This window comes from Herpailurus yagouaroundi, unplaced genomic scaffold (assembly GCF_014898765.1).
Source record: "Herpailurus yagouaroundi ecotype Mexico unplaced genomic scaffold, PumYag 196, whole genome shotgun sequence".
Classification (NCBI taxonomy): domain Eukaryota; kingdom Metazoa; phylum Chordata; class Mammalia; order Carnivora; family Felidae; genus Herpailurus; species Herpailurus yagouaroundi.
Window position 1 is genome coordinate 13,320,338 of NW_024412427.1, and position 14,268 is coordinate 13,334,605.

The following is a 14,268-nucleotide window of genomic DNA, read 5'->3' on the forward strand; positions in this document are numbered from 1 at the left end:
CCCCCCCCCCCCCCCCCCCCCCCCCCCCCCCCCCCCCCAGAAAGAAGAATGGGCAGGACTGCTTTAATGGGTACAGGGCTTCCTTTTGGGGAGATGATGATACTTGGGGACTATACAGAGGTGGCAGTTGCACAGCACGGTGAACGGACTAAATGCCACTCAAATGTTAGTTTTCAAATGGTTAATTCTGTAATGCTATGTGAATTTCGACTCAAAAGTCAAAAATTACAAACTACAGGGTGCCTGGGTGGCTCAGTGGGTTACGTGTCCAATTTCAGCTCAGGTCATGATTTTACGGTTGGTGGGCTTGAGCCCCGCATCAGGGCTTTCTGCTGTCAACATGGAGCCCTTGTCAGATCTTCTGTCTGTCTGTCTCTCTCTCTGCTCCTCACCCACTTGCTCACTCTCTCTTGAAAAGAAATGAACAGTTAAAAAAATGGCAGAGGCGCCTGGGTGGCTCTGTCGGTTAAGCATCCCTTCAGCTCAGGTCATGATCTCATGGTCCGTGGGTTTGTGGGTTTGAGCCCCGTGTCGGGCTCTGTGCGGACCCCTTGCTTGGAGCCTGGAGCCTGCTTCAGATTCTGTGTCTCCCTCTCTCCCCACCCCTCCCCCGCTCACGCTCTGTCTCTCTGTCTCTCAAAAATAAATAAACATTTCTTAAAAATGGCAAACTACCTAACAGTGCTCTCCTAGGACGGTTAAGCAAATTATAGTGCATCCAAACAGTAGAATGATATGTGGCCATTAAAAATCCAAGGATATTTTGGAGGGCCTGGCCGAAGGAGCATGTGGCTCTTGACCTCGGGGTCATGAGTTCAAGCCCCATGTTGGGTGTAGAGATGACTTAAACAAATAAATAAATAAGTAAACTGAGAAAAATAAAATGACAATTTAAAAAACCCAAGGCTGTCTTAATGACATAGGAAAATGTTTACAATGTAGTGCGAAGCAAATCACTAGGATGAAAATTGTATACGCAGCAGTTTACTGATTATGTTAAATAAAAAGGGCACAGAAAAGAAGACTACGCAAAAACAAACTATTTGTTATCCAAAAACTTTTTTTTTTTTTTTAAAGGAGCCGTGATTCCATGGTCTGAGTTTCTACCAAGTGTCGGGCAGATGAAGAGCTTTGCCCTCCTGCTGGAGAACAGGAGACATGGAACATCGAGCGGCCCTGGGAGGTCAGCAGACCCAGACTCCTCAGGTGACCCTTCCCGGCTTTAGTCCACCTCATACACAAGAGGACTTGTGGCCCCTCTCTCCATATTCCCCAAGAAACACCTGCACCCCACACCTCCAAAGCCATCCATCCAGGATGGTCCCAGCAGAATGATTTGTTGTAGTAAACACCTGTTCCACACCTGAATGTTTAGCAGCAGGGGAACGGGTACTAAGGTAGGGAGGTCAGTCACTTGCTGGGACACTCCACTTAGAAGGAATGAACTAGGCCTCCCTCTGTTTCTCATCCTGGCTAGACCCTGACACCTTAATGATGAGAAGGCAGGGACAAAGGATATTGTAGAGGAATCACAGCTGGATAGCATTTTTGGAGATCTTCAATACACAGAAAACAATTCTATGTATAATTTGTGCATTCATCTCTATGCAATACATTCATGAAAGCACAGACCGGGAAGGATTATATTTCATGGCAATGGTTGCCTCTGGGAAGGGAGAAAACAGGACTGAGAGGGATACACGGCGGAAAGGCTTCCGTTTTATCATTACTTTTAATAATTTCATTTTTTGGAAATCAGAAGCAAAAACATGACAAAATGCTAACATTTGTTAATTCTGGGTGGTGGGGTTCCTGGGATATTTGGTATAGGGTCTTCTTCACTTTTCTTTATTTTAACCTTCCCTCCTCCCCTCCTAAGGAAAACAAAACAAAACAAAACAAAAAAAGGATAGTGAAGAGAAAGCCATGGGTAAAGGAAGCAATATCTATTGAGGCCTTTCTCTGTACTGGCCGAAGGCTAACGTGGTGGCTTTCAAAGTGTGGTCCCTGGACCACCAGCAGCATTACTCCAGAATGTAAATTCTCAGACTCCCAGGCCAGACCTACTGAATCAGAAACCCTGGGATCAGGACCCAGAAACCTGTGTCTTAACAAACCTTCCAGGTGGTTCCGGGGTACTGCTGAAGTTTGCGAGGCACTGGGCTAGACCATTATGTAGCTATGACAACAGTTAACGTGTATTAAGCATGCATACCTGTCCGGTGGTGTCCTAAGAGCTTAACTTAATCTAACCTTCAAAACAACCCTGTTGAGGGAGCCATTATCATTATTATCCCTAGCCGACAGGTGTAAAAACGGAGGCACAGGAAGGCAAAATCCCTTGCTCAAGGTCAACAGGCAGCTTGCTCCCGGAAACCCCCTTCCCCTTACACCACACTAAACATGACTTCACAAACTCCAGCTCCCTGTGGCCTTGGGAAAACAGCCCCACCTAACAGATGAGGAAACTGGAATTGGAAGAAAGAGAGCGACTTGCCCAAGGTGTCACAAGGAGGAAAGCAACCGGCAGCCACCCTGCGGTCTGTCCAGGAGGTTTTGAGCTTCGACCTAGACCTGCTGGGGATCAGGGCCCAGCGCGGGAGGAGGAGGGAGCACAGCCGGCCCAGCTGCAGCTCCGCCCGGGTGTGGTTCGCACGTCACGCCTACGGCCAGCTGGCCCCTTCCCCACGAAGGTCGCCAACCCGGCTGCCAACCTGCCGTGACTCGTCACCCACCCCCACCAGGAACCGTAAGGGCCTTCCCCTCCCGGTCTCCGCGAAGCCCCATCCCTTCCTTCTCGTTTTTCTTGTCTTTTGCAGAAGGGGAACCTGGACGGCCCCGAAAAGTGGAGGCTGGAACAAAGTCACTCCGTGGCCAGAGCTCCCCTCCCCTCGAGCTTTTCCAGGTTCGCAGGGCAATCCCGCCCCTCATCTGCCCCACTCCCCGCTCCGTGGGCCCCTCATCCCACGGCCCGTCCGCCGCTGCCCAGACGGCACCTTCCCGCTGCGCACCCCAGCCCGCCCTGTGCAGCCCCAGCCCCCCACCCCCCTCCCTCCGCAACAGCCAAAGACCCTCTGGCCGCGCTCACCCTCAGGCTGCCCCGCTTCCCCCGTCCGCCGCACTCACCTGGACTCCCGCTCCTCGTCCTGCGGGCAGCCCGGATCCTCGCAGCTCGAGCCCCCCCCCAGCTCAGCAGCCCCCGGCGTCCCGGGGCGCCCGTTCCCTAAGGGAGACGGGCTGACTTTCGAGAGGCAAGGATGACTCCCTGAGGGGCCTCGGCGGGCGCCGCGGGGCTTCTCCGGCTCCCCTGGCGCAGAACTGCCCGCGTCCTCTCCCGCTCGCCTCTAGGCCCCGGCGGTGCGCCCGGGCAGGGACCAGCAACGCCGTGGCACCCACAGGCCATCTGGGCTCCTTAGCCGCGCCCTGAGCGATGCTAGCCCCGCCCCCCCAAGTATCCTAGCCCCGCCCCTGAAGACTCCAACCCCGCCGCAGGGACTCTAATCCCAGGCCCCACCTCCCAGCATCCTAATCCCGTCGCCCATCCGAGGTTTCTAAACCTGCCCCTAAGGATCCTAAACCGCTGCCTAAAGGATAATAAGCCCGCCCGTAAGAACTTTAACCAGTCCCACAAAGATCCTAACCCCACCCCCTCCAACACCTCCAATGCATTGTAATCCCCCCCTCCCCAAACCTAACGCGGTCCCCAAGGGATTTAACCCCACCCCAGGAATCCTAACCTGTCTTCAAGAACCGCAACACCCTCTCCTCCTCCCAAAATCCCAATTCTGCCCCAAAGGATTTTGAATTTCACATTTGAATAATTTGTAATCTCGCCCACCAGAGGTTTCTAATCCTGTCCCCAAAGATTCTAATCCAGCTAACTAAAGGATCCCAACCCTTCTCTTCAAACGATTCTGACCCAGCCCTCCAGATTTATAACCCTAACCCCAGGGATTCTAATCCCGCTCCTGGGTAACCCCAATCTTGTTCACAAAGGATTTTAATCCACCCCGCCCCAGGATTCCAATCCGATCCATCCAAAGATTCCAATCCGACCCTCCAAAGATTTTAATCTCTCATCAAAGGATTCCAACTGGGTCCAGAAGAATCCTAACCCCTATCCCCCTCGCTCTCACAGGATTCTAATCCCCTTCTTCCCGCCCCAAGCATTCTGATCGGTTTACCCTACCATTCCGATCTACTCTCTCCAGCCCAGACCCCTCCCCCAGGCCGTGTCCCAAGCCTTCCTGGTACTTCTGTGGTCCGCGGTTTCCGCTCCGCAGGCCCTGCGCTATTCAAACCTCATGCAAATTTTCTCACCCGCAGGCACCGCCCTGGCTCATTCTTGGCCGGCTTCCGGCAGCTCAGAGGACTTCGAAAATTAGGGGGGCGGGATGCCAGGCTTGGAGGGCAGCTGGAGGCCCCACACGATCGTGCTCAGGACCCGGCAAGGGCAGAGCACACCTGTTCCTGGAAAAAGAGAGATATTGTCGCACTAAATTCTGCCACGCACACTTCCGAGATGTGTAAGAATCCTGGTGCGTTTCTATGTTCCCACCACTACCATCTATTCATTCATTCATTCATTCATTCATTCAGCAATGCTGTGCTGGGCTACACAGGGCTTCTCAAATTCAGTACTTCTGACATTTGGGCTGCATAATTCTTTTGGGGTGGGTTGGTGCTGCATGATTCTTTGCTGTGGGAAGCTGTCCTGGGAATGGTAGGATGATAAACAGCATTCCTGGGCTGCACTCACTAGATTAACCTCCTTCCCCAGTTGTGACAACCAAAAAAATGTCTCCAAACATGACCAAATGTGTGTGGGGGGTGGGGTGGGGTGGGAGGAAGGGGCGGTAGAACCATGAGTTAAAAGATAATGACCCTGCTCTTACGTGTTTGGTATATGTGCTTAAATACATATGTGTGAGTTTTAAAAATACATTTAATTCTGTGTTTAATGTACTTGAATATGACTCAGTTTTGTGCCTCCCCCCCCCACAACATCACTGTTACTAATATTTAGTAGCCCACATTGTCTAAATCCTCCAGTTTATTTACCCATTCCCCTAGTCATGGACACCTACATTGTACCCAACTACCATGCCTCCTATGGACTTGTAAGAATTTTGTAAAGACTTTCTTTGCCAAGAATGATGGATGCTTGCAGAAGGGCTGCTGCCAACATTCTTCCAACATTTCCCCACATCTTGACGGACTCTTGGTATCATCCATTAGTCTTAATTTGAGTTTCCCAGAAGCAGACCTTAGACACAGATTCGAGTGAAAGTAGGTTATCTGGGAGATGCAGAAAACACTGGTAGGGAGTAGGTGGATGAGACAGGAGAGGGAAGAAAGCCAACTAAGAGAGCATTGTTGGGGTGCCTGGGTGGCTTAGTCGATTAAGCGTCTGACTCTTCTTTTTCTTAAATTTTTTAATGTTTATTTTTTTTGGGGGGGAGGGGCAGAAAGGGGGGGCAGAGACAGGCTACGAAGTGGGCTCTGCACTGACAGCAGTGAGCCCGATGCAGGGCTCAAACTCAGGAACTATGAGTTCATGGCCTGAGCTGAAGTCAGACGCTCAACTGACTAAGCCACCCAGGCACCCTAAGCATCTGACTCTTGATTTCAGCTTGGGTCGTGATGTCATGGTTCATGAGATTGAGCCCCACATGGGGCTCTATGCTGACAGCGCAGCCTGCTTGGGATTCTCTCCCTCTCTCTCTGCCCCTCCCCTGCTCCTGCTCTCTCTCAAGATAAAGTTGGGGTTTTTTGTTTGTTTTTCTTTTGAAAGAGAGCATTGTTAAGCAAGTTACAACTGTGGGCTCTTGGAGTTCACTCCTGCTGGAGCAGGAACTCTGGAGACAGTGTACTATTTTCACTTCAGAGTTATCCTGCCTAGGTGATGAGGGAGCCTGGGCATTTCTATACCAACTCCTGGCAGACATTGGTTGAGGGATGCTCCCAAGAGGTATTAATCCTCCAGCACTTCTGGCCTGCCCCATGTGTGCTCCAGCCACCACAGGGAGCCTCCAGGAAGAAAGATATGTGTTCTGGGGACTTGAGAGTGTCATCATTAGCATCAGCTACACCTTCCACAAATTTGCTATTCTGATGGTAAAGGACCACAGATAGCTGAAACATTCTCCTCTTAATAGCCACTTCTGCCTCCCCGCCCCACCCCTTTTTTTTTTGCTATTGAAGTACTTCTGCAATAAAAATCCTTGTATGTGTTTCCAAAGCTCCTATAAACTTTACTGTGGCATAGTTTTATAAATAAAATGCACCATTAAAACATTCAACTTGATGAGTTTGGGCAAAGGTATACATCTGTGTAACCACCACCCTAATCAAGATCGAGAACATTTTGGGGTGCCTGGGTGGCTCAGTTCGTTGGGTATCCGACTCTTGATCTCAGCTCAGGTCTTGATCTCGGGGTTGTGAGTTCAGCCCCGCTCTGGGCTTCACGCTGGATGTAAAGCCTACTTAAAAAAAAAAAAAAAAAAAAAAGAGAGATACAGAACATTTCTCTCACTCCAGAGAGTTCCCTTATGCCTATTGGAGTCCATGTCTCCCACCCATTGCCTTAGGGAACCACTGTTTGGCTCTTTGTCATTCTAGATTAGCTTTGTCTTTTCTAGAATTTTCTATAAACACAATCATACAGTATGATTCTTTTATGTCTGTCTTTTTAATTTTTTTTAACATTTATTAATTTTTGAGAGAGAGAGACTGAGCGTGAGCAGGGGAAGGGCAGGGAGAGAGGGAGACACAGAATCTAAAATAGGGTCCAAACTGAGCTGTCAGCACAGAGCCCAACATGGTGTCGAACCCATGAACTGTGAGATCACAACCTGAGCCAAAGTCGGACAGTAAACCGACTGAGCCACCCAGGCATCCCTTGTCTGTCTTCTTTTACTTAGGGATTGCTTTTGAGATTCCCCATGTTGTTACATGTTGCAGTATTTTGTTCCTTTTCACTGCTGAGTAGTATTCCATAGTATAAATGTATCACTATTTGTTTATCCATTTATTTGTGATGGGCATTTGGGCTGTTTTCAGATTCTGGTTACATGAATAAAGCTGCACGAACATTCAGGTACAAGACTTTGTCTGCACATGTTTTCATTTCTCTTGAGTAAATACTTAGGACTGGAATTGCTGGGTCATATAGTACGTGTAAGTTTTAACCTGATGATACACTGCTAAATCAGTTTTCAAAGCATGCATATCATTTTGTATTCAAATCAGCAACGTATGATTTCCAGTTTTTCCACATCCTTGCCAATTTGGTATTGTCACTCTTTTTTAATTAAAAAAAGTATTTCTTATCTAACTCATATTAGCATTAAAAAACATTTGTACAATCACAAATTTTATCCGGAAACACATCCTTACCAGTACTCGGGATGGCAAACATTTTGCCTATTCATTCATTGCCACGGGGAATGTAGCAGACCCCAAGAAGTGGTGTTAAATGCTGCATCTTTGGAGTCAGTCTATAGTTCAAACCCTGTCACTACCATGTACCAACTGAGTGATCTTGAACGAATCAAATCACCCCTCTGAGCCTCAGTTTCCTCACCTGTCGAGTGGAAATAACAACAGTATTTATCTCAGCGAGTTGTTGTGAAAATCAATCAACATCTTACACGCAGGGGTGATAAGAATTCCAAGAAAAATAAATCAGGGAAAGAGGGCGGGATGTGACTTGAGACAGAGTGGTCGGAAAGACCTCAGGAGGAGAGAACATGCAGAGACTCACTGGGTTGGGAGAGCGAGTCATGTGACAATCTAAGGGAAGTGTGTTCCAAGCAGAAGGAACAATAATGGCAAAGGTCCAGAGGTGCATCCACACTTGGTGTGTTTAAGAAATAAAGGAGGCCCACGTAGCTGGATCAGAGTGGGTATAGGGAAGAGAGTGATGGAGATGACGTTGGAAAGGTAATGAAGCCAGATTGTGATGCCGTGAAGTCTCGGTGTTGATATGAAACTTTAATTGACACAAGATGAGAGGCACTGGAGGGTTTTGAGCAGAGGAGTAAGCCACACTGACTTGTATTTTAATAGGATCTTTCTGTCTGCTGGGTGAAGAATGGATTGGAGGGGCATGAGGAAAGCAGGGAACCAAGTGAGCAGGCTGAGGCAGTCATCCAAGGATAATATGACAGTGAGCTTGGGACAAGCTGGTGGCAACTGACAATCATAAAAACTCAGAGAGAGAAAATATCAGAATACCTGAGACTTCATGGGTATGTACAAGGAAAGTTATTACAGTGCCACTTCTACTGGAAATAACCTCGAAAAGGACTAGTCAATAACCTAGAAAAGGAATAGTCCTAGGGAAGGACTGGAAAGAACCTAGATATCCATCATTTGGGGACTGGGAAAATAAATGATAAGACAATAATGAAGTACCAAGCTATTGTCGAAAAGAATAGGGATGTATAAAAGCTAATTGTATTTCGGGGCGCCTGGGTGTCTGAGTCAGTTAAGCGTCTGATCTCAGGTTAGGATCTTGTGGTTCATGAGTTTGAGCCCTGTATCGGGCTCCCTGCTGTCCACGTGAAGCCCACTTCAGATCCTCTGTTTCCCTCTCTCTCTGCCTCTCTCTCTCTCTCAAAAATAAATTAATTAAAAAACTAACTTTATTTCTATAGAGTAGCAATGATCAATCTGAAAATAAGATTAAGAAAACAATTTCATTTACAATATCACCAAAAAGAATAAAATGCTTGGGAATAATTTTAACAAAAGCAGTGCAAGGTACTTCAAAACCTAAAAAAAAAAAAAAAAAAAAAAATACCCTCAAAAGAAACTGAAGAAGACCTCAACAAAGGCATCTCATGGGGTGGGAAAGATATCTCATGGAAAAGACATTCTTTCATAGCTTGGAAGATTTCATATTGTTAAGGTGAGGATAGTCTTCAAATTGATCAACATAATTCTCATCTTTAAAAAAAAAAGACACGCTCATCCTGGAATTTGTATGGAAATGCAAGGAATCCAGAACAGCCAACCAATCTTGAAAAAGTAAACCAAAGTTGGAGGACTCACAATTTCTAATTTCTACAATAATCAAGACAGTGTGGTAGAAATACCTATCAGTGGAACAGAACCGAGAGTCCGGAAGTAAACCCTTACATTATGGCCAACTGATTTTCAACACAGGTGCCAAGACAATTCAATGGGGAAAAGACGAGTCTTTTCAATAAATTGTGCTGGAACAGCTAGATATCCCCGTGCAGAATAATGAAGTTGGATCCCTATCTCACACCATCCACAAAAATAAGTCAAAATGGATCATAGACCTAAAGATATAAGCTAAAACTATAAAATTCTTAGCAGTAAACCTTCATGACCTTGAGTTAAGCAAAGCCTTCTTCATGTGACACAAATAACAACATCAAAAATAAACTGGACTTCATCAAAACTAAAAACGTGTAGCAAATGAGATAATAAGAAAATGAAAAGACACCCCACAGAATGGGAGCAAATAGTTGCACATCACAGATCCGGTAAAGGACTGGTATTCCAAATACATAAGTAACACAACTCAACAATAAAAAGACAACATAATTGAAAAGTGGGCAAAAGATTTGAATAGACATTTCTCCAAAGAAGTTATACAAATAGCTAATAAGCACATGAAAAGATGCCTCTTGTCATTAGTCGTTAGGGTAATACAAATTAAAGCCACAATGAGATGTCACTTTACATCCATTAGAATGGCTATAATCGGGGCGCCTGGGTGGCTCAGTCAGTTGAGCGTCCGACTTCAGCTCAGGTCATGATCTCATGGTTCGTGAGTTCGAGCCCCGCGTCAGGCTCTGGGCTGATGGCTCAGAGCCTGGAGCCTGCTTCTGATTCTGTGTCTCCCTCTCTCTGCCCCTCCCCCATTCATGCTCTGTCTCTCTCTGTCTCAAAAATAAATAAACATTAAAAAAGAATGGCTATAATCAAGAAGACAATCACAAGTGTTGATGAGAGTAAGAAAAAATTATAACCCAAATATATTTTTGATGTGAATGTAAAATGGTACGTGCCTTTGGGAAACAGTGTGGAGGTTCCTCAAAGGGTTAAACATAGAGTTACCGTATGACCCAGATATCTCATGCCTAGGTATATACCCAAGAGAACTGAAAATATATGTCTACACAAAAAACTTGTAAATGAAAATTTCATAGCAGCATTATCCATCATAGCAAAAAGTGGAAACAACTTCGATGTCTGTCAACGGATACATAAAATGGGGTATGTCCATACAATGGAATATTAGTTGGCAATTGGCAATAAAGAGGTATGTAGTACTGATATATGCCACAACACAAAAGAACTTTGAAAATGTTATGTTAAATGAAAGAAGCCAGTCACAAAAGACCACATATTGTATGATTCCATTTATATGAAATGTCCAGGAGAGTCAAATCTACAGAAACAGAAAGTAGACTAGTGGTTGCCTAGGGCTGGGGGTTAGACTAAAATAAGGAGTGACTGCTAATGGGTATGTTTTTTTGAGGGGGAGTTGGCTAATGAAAATGTCCTCGAATTGATTGCAGTCATGGTTGCACAACTCAGAATATACCAAAAACCACTGAATTGTACATTTAAAATGGATGAATGTATGCTATGTGAGTCATAATTCAATAAAAACATTTATTTTTTTTAAAGAATGAAGAAACTCCTTAGGTACTACTAGGGGATAAGTGGGTAAGTGGATTGGGCAGGGAGCAAAGTGCACAACAGCTCTCGTATTTTACCATTTGTGTCGAACAAGAGAGCAAACATACATGGGAATTGACCAGCACATGTCGGGCTGAGTTGGGAAGGGCGCACCTAAACACAGTCCCCATGGTTTCTTCCAGGGAGGGAAATTGTGTAGCCGGGTGACAGAACAGGGAAGGAGACCTACAGGTCCTGGTAGACCCTCTGTACTCTTTAATTCTGGATCACTTGACTATAGTAACTACTCAAAAATTAAGTCAATTTAAAAATCAGAGACTTCACGGACAAGATACAATTGAGGCTGGGTAGGATTTCCAGAGGATGAAAAAAGTCAAGAAAAGTTTGGTATGTACTTGACAGTGGGGTCGAGGATGGAGGAAAGATGGAAGCACAGGCTGGACTGACTGCCTTTAACCAGCCGTGACTTTGTTTTCTCATCTGCAAAGTGGAATGATAAGAGTACTTACTTCACCAGGTCATTAAAACTTGCCTTAAAAGCTCTCATTATTATGCCCTCACTTATATCATCTCATTTAATCTCTTTGAGATAGGAATGATTATAAGGGGGTGGCTCAGAGAGGTATAGACACCTGTCCAAAGTCACACAGCCAGCAAATGGGAGAGCTTGGGATTCCCAAGTCTGGGACCCTCAGGTGTACCTCCAAAGCCGGTGCTTGTAATCTGTACACAAACTCAGTAAGTGTGCCCTGGAAACTGAGGAATAGAGAGACAAATTGGGACCAGAGGACACACCCCAGAGTTCAGTCCTGGAGGGAGGGCAGGAGCTAGGGAACAACATGGGCTTCACTTTACAGTGAGTCATTTGACTCTTCCAAAAATATATTTTCCTATTTCTAGGGGTCATTTGCATTTCATATTTCGAATTCTTTGGGACCACTGTTGATTGTTCCATATTCAAAACAGGATGGGGGGGGGGTGGGGAAGAGAGCCACAATCATTATTTCAGGACTCAGATATTTCCCCTTTAATTTGCAAAGTAGCCAATGCTCATTTCACAGCAATACCCTCCCAGGCAGGTCAGTGCTGAGCTCATTTCCCAAGACAGGCAAATGAAAATCTGAGAAGACTAGCCCTTAAGAAACTCAACAACAGCCCCCAGCAGGTCCTTGGCACCCCTTCTTAAGAGTTCCTCCACTCTCCATCTTCTCCTCTCACCCTGCCTTATTTTTCTCCAGAGAACTTGTCACCACCAGGCACTGTAATACTTATTTATAATAAGTTAATCTGTTTATCGTCTGTCTCTTCTGCTTATTTGCAAGTTCCATGCAGGTACTATTCGTGTGCCCATTTTACAGATGAAGAAACTGAAGCTCGAGGTTTGCAAACAGCCAGTGAATGATAGCACTGAGATCCAAACCCTTCGTACTTTGATAAATTTTATTGATGTTTATTAAGGACTTATTATGTACGTCTCTGCCAGGGGCTGGAAGCACAAAAAGATGGACAAGATAGTCTTGGCCTTCAAGCAACATCCAGTCTGATTAGGGAGAGAAAAACTTAAACCAATAACTTAGATGCAGAGCGGAAAATGCTGTGGGAGGGAGTGAGGCCCATGATACTGTTAAGACCAAAAGTTGGAGGGACACTGGTCCAGCCTGGGCTGCATCAAGGAGGACTTCTTGAAGGAGGTGATAGGTTGACCTTTCAAGGTTGCTAACAGAAGATCATGGCAATGTATTTCAGACAGAAGAGACAGCCCGGCGAAGGCTGGAGGGAGGAACAGCCTGGCCCGAATGATGAACCGTATTGTTGGTGCCTGAAGCCCTCGGGCGTAGACAGGTGGAAAATTAGGCTGGAAATGGCAGCAGACGCTGATAAGGAGCTGGGGCTTTCTCCTGTGGTGACCGCGGACACCATGAGTGCCTTGGATCCCTACAGCAGGTACCATCCTACCGTCAGCTGACCTGTGCCCAGGGGTGTGGCGCGGGAATGGGGGTGCTGAGGGGAGCCCGTGAAGTTGTTTTTCTGCCCCCAGCTGCGTGGCCTCCTCCAGCTGATGGGTTCCCCCCCCCCCAGGGGGATTGGGGGACAGCTCGGTTTCACAACCCCCTGCCTTCCCCCAGGGTCCCCGGAGGGCAAGAAAAGAGGAAGCGCTTATCTGACTTCCTCCTGGGCCCCTGCCCCTGCGCAAACCCAGGCAGGCCCCCTAGGCCTGCCGCCCCCCCAGCATTCCCCGACATAAAAGGCCTGCCCAGGGGCGCCTGGGTGGCTCAGTCGGTTGGGTTGGGTGGCCGACTACGGCTCAGGTCATGATCTCGCAGTCCGTGAGTTCGAGCCCCGCGTCGGGCTCTGTACTGACAGCTCAGAGCCTGGAGCCTGCTTCTGATTCTGTGTCTCCCTCTCTCTCTGCCCCTTTCCTGCTTGCTCTCTGTCTCTCTCTCTCTCTCAAAGATAATAAACAATTAAAAAAAAATAAAAAGACCTGCCCTGCCCCCTCAGCCTTGGCTGGGCTCCCGGAGGGTGCGGCCACGCCCCAGAAACCAAGAGAATGGGTTCATGTCCCAGCAATTCGGATTTACCGTCTGCTCTTGAGCAATACCTCGTGCCCGAGCTTCGCGTCTTGAACATGGCACGTCCTCTACTCAGCAATTTAAAACTGAGGCCATTGCATGAATTGAGGTGGAGAGATCCCCAAGACACGTTGGCAGGATAGGATGAAAACACACTCATCAAAAAAAAAAAAAAAAAAAAAAAAAAAAAAAGAACACGGTTTTGCATTTACCCATATATGTATGGAGATACTAAGAGAAAGGTCTGGAAACTACACAGCCGGCAACAACAGACGTTGTCGCTGAAGAAGAAAGGAAAGTTGGAATCAGGGGGAAAGAGAGGATGACTTTTTCTCAGTTGTTGTTGTTTTTTTTTTCCATTTTTAAACCAGACTGTATTTGTCTTTATTTTGTGTAATTGAAACACCAATAATTAATGAGAGGACTGACATATATGGTTATTGAAGGTCTTTTCCCCAAACATTCTGTTAATGAAAATTGCCGGGCATGTAGCAAAATTGAAAGACTTTTACAACAAAACCCCTACAGGACTTACCACTTTACATTCCGCCATTAATATTCTCCTGGCTTCTTCACATGTCTGTCCATCTAGCCATTTGTCCACTCTCCCCCCCCTTTTTTTTTTAAATTTTTTAAATGTTTATTTATTTTTGAGAGAGACAGAGACAGAGACAGAATGTGAGTGGGTTAGGGGCAGAGAGAGAGGAGGGAGACACAGAATCTGAAGCAGGCTCCAGGCTCTGAGCTGTCAGTACAGAGCCTGACGTGGGGCTCAAACCCACAAACGGTGAGATCATGACCTGAGCTGAAGTCGGACGCTCAACTGACTGAGCCACCCAGGCGCCCCATGTCCACTCCCCTTTTTAAAATGTATTTCAGGGGCACCTGGGTGGCCCAGTTGGTTAAGCGTCCGACTTCGGCTCAGGTCATGATCTCGCGGTCCGTGAGTTCGAGCCCCACGTCGGGCTCTGTGCTGACAGCTCAGAGCCTGGAGCCTGTTTCAGATCCTGTG

General features: G+C 46.7%; 1 protein-coding gene across 1 annotated transcript in view; it reads right to left on the reverse strand.

Annotated features, from left to right (window-relative positions):
• HCK (HCK proto-oncogene, Src family tyrosine kinase) overlaps positions 1-3,395 on the reverse strand; it is a 41,146-nt gene extending 37,751 nt beyond the window's left edge. The window contains exon 1 of the mRNA XM_040447373.1: positions 3,127-3,395. The gene's annotated coding sequence lies outside the window, so the exon portion shown is untranslated. The remainder of the gene's footprint in view (positions 1-3,126) is intronic.
• Between the last annotated feature and the right edge of the window lie 10,873 nt (positions 3,396-14,268).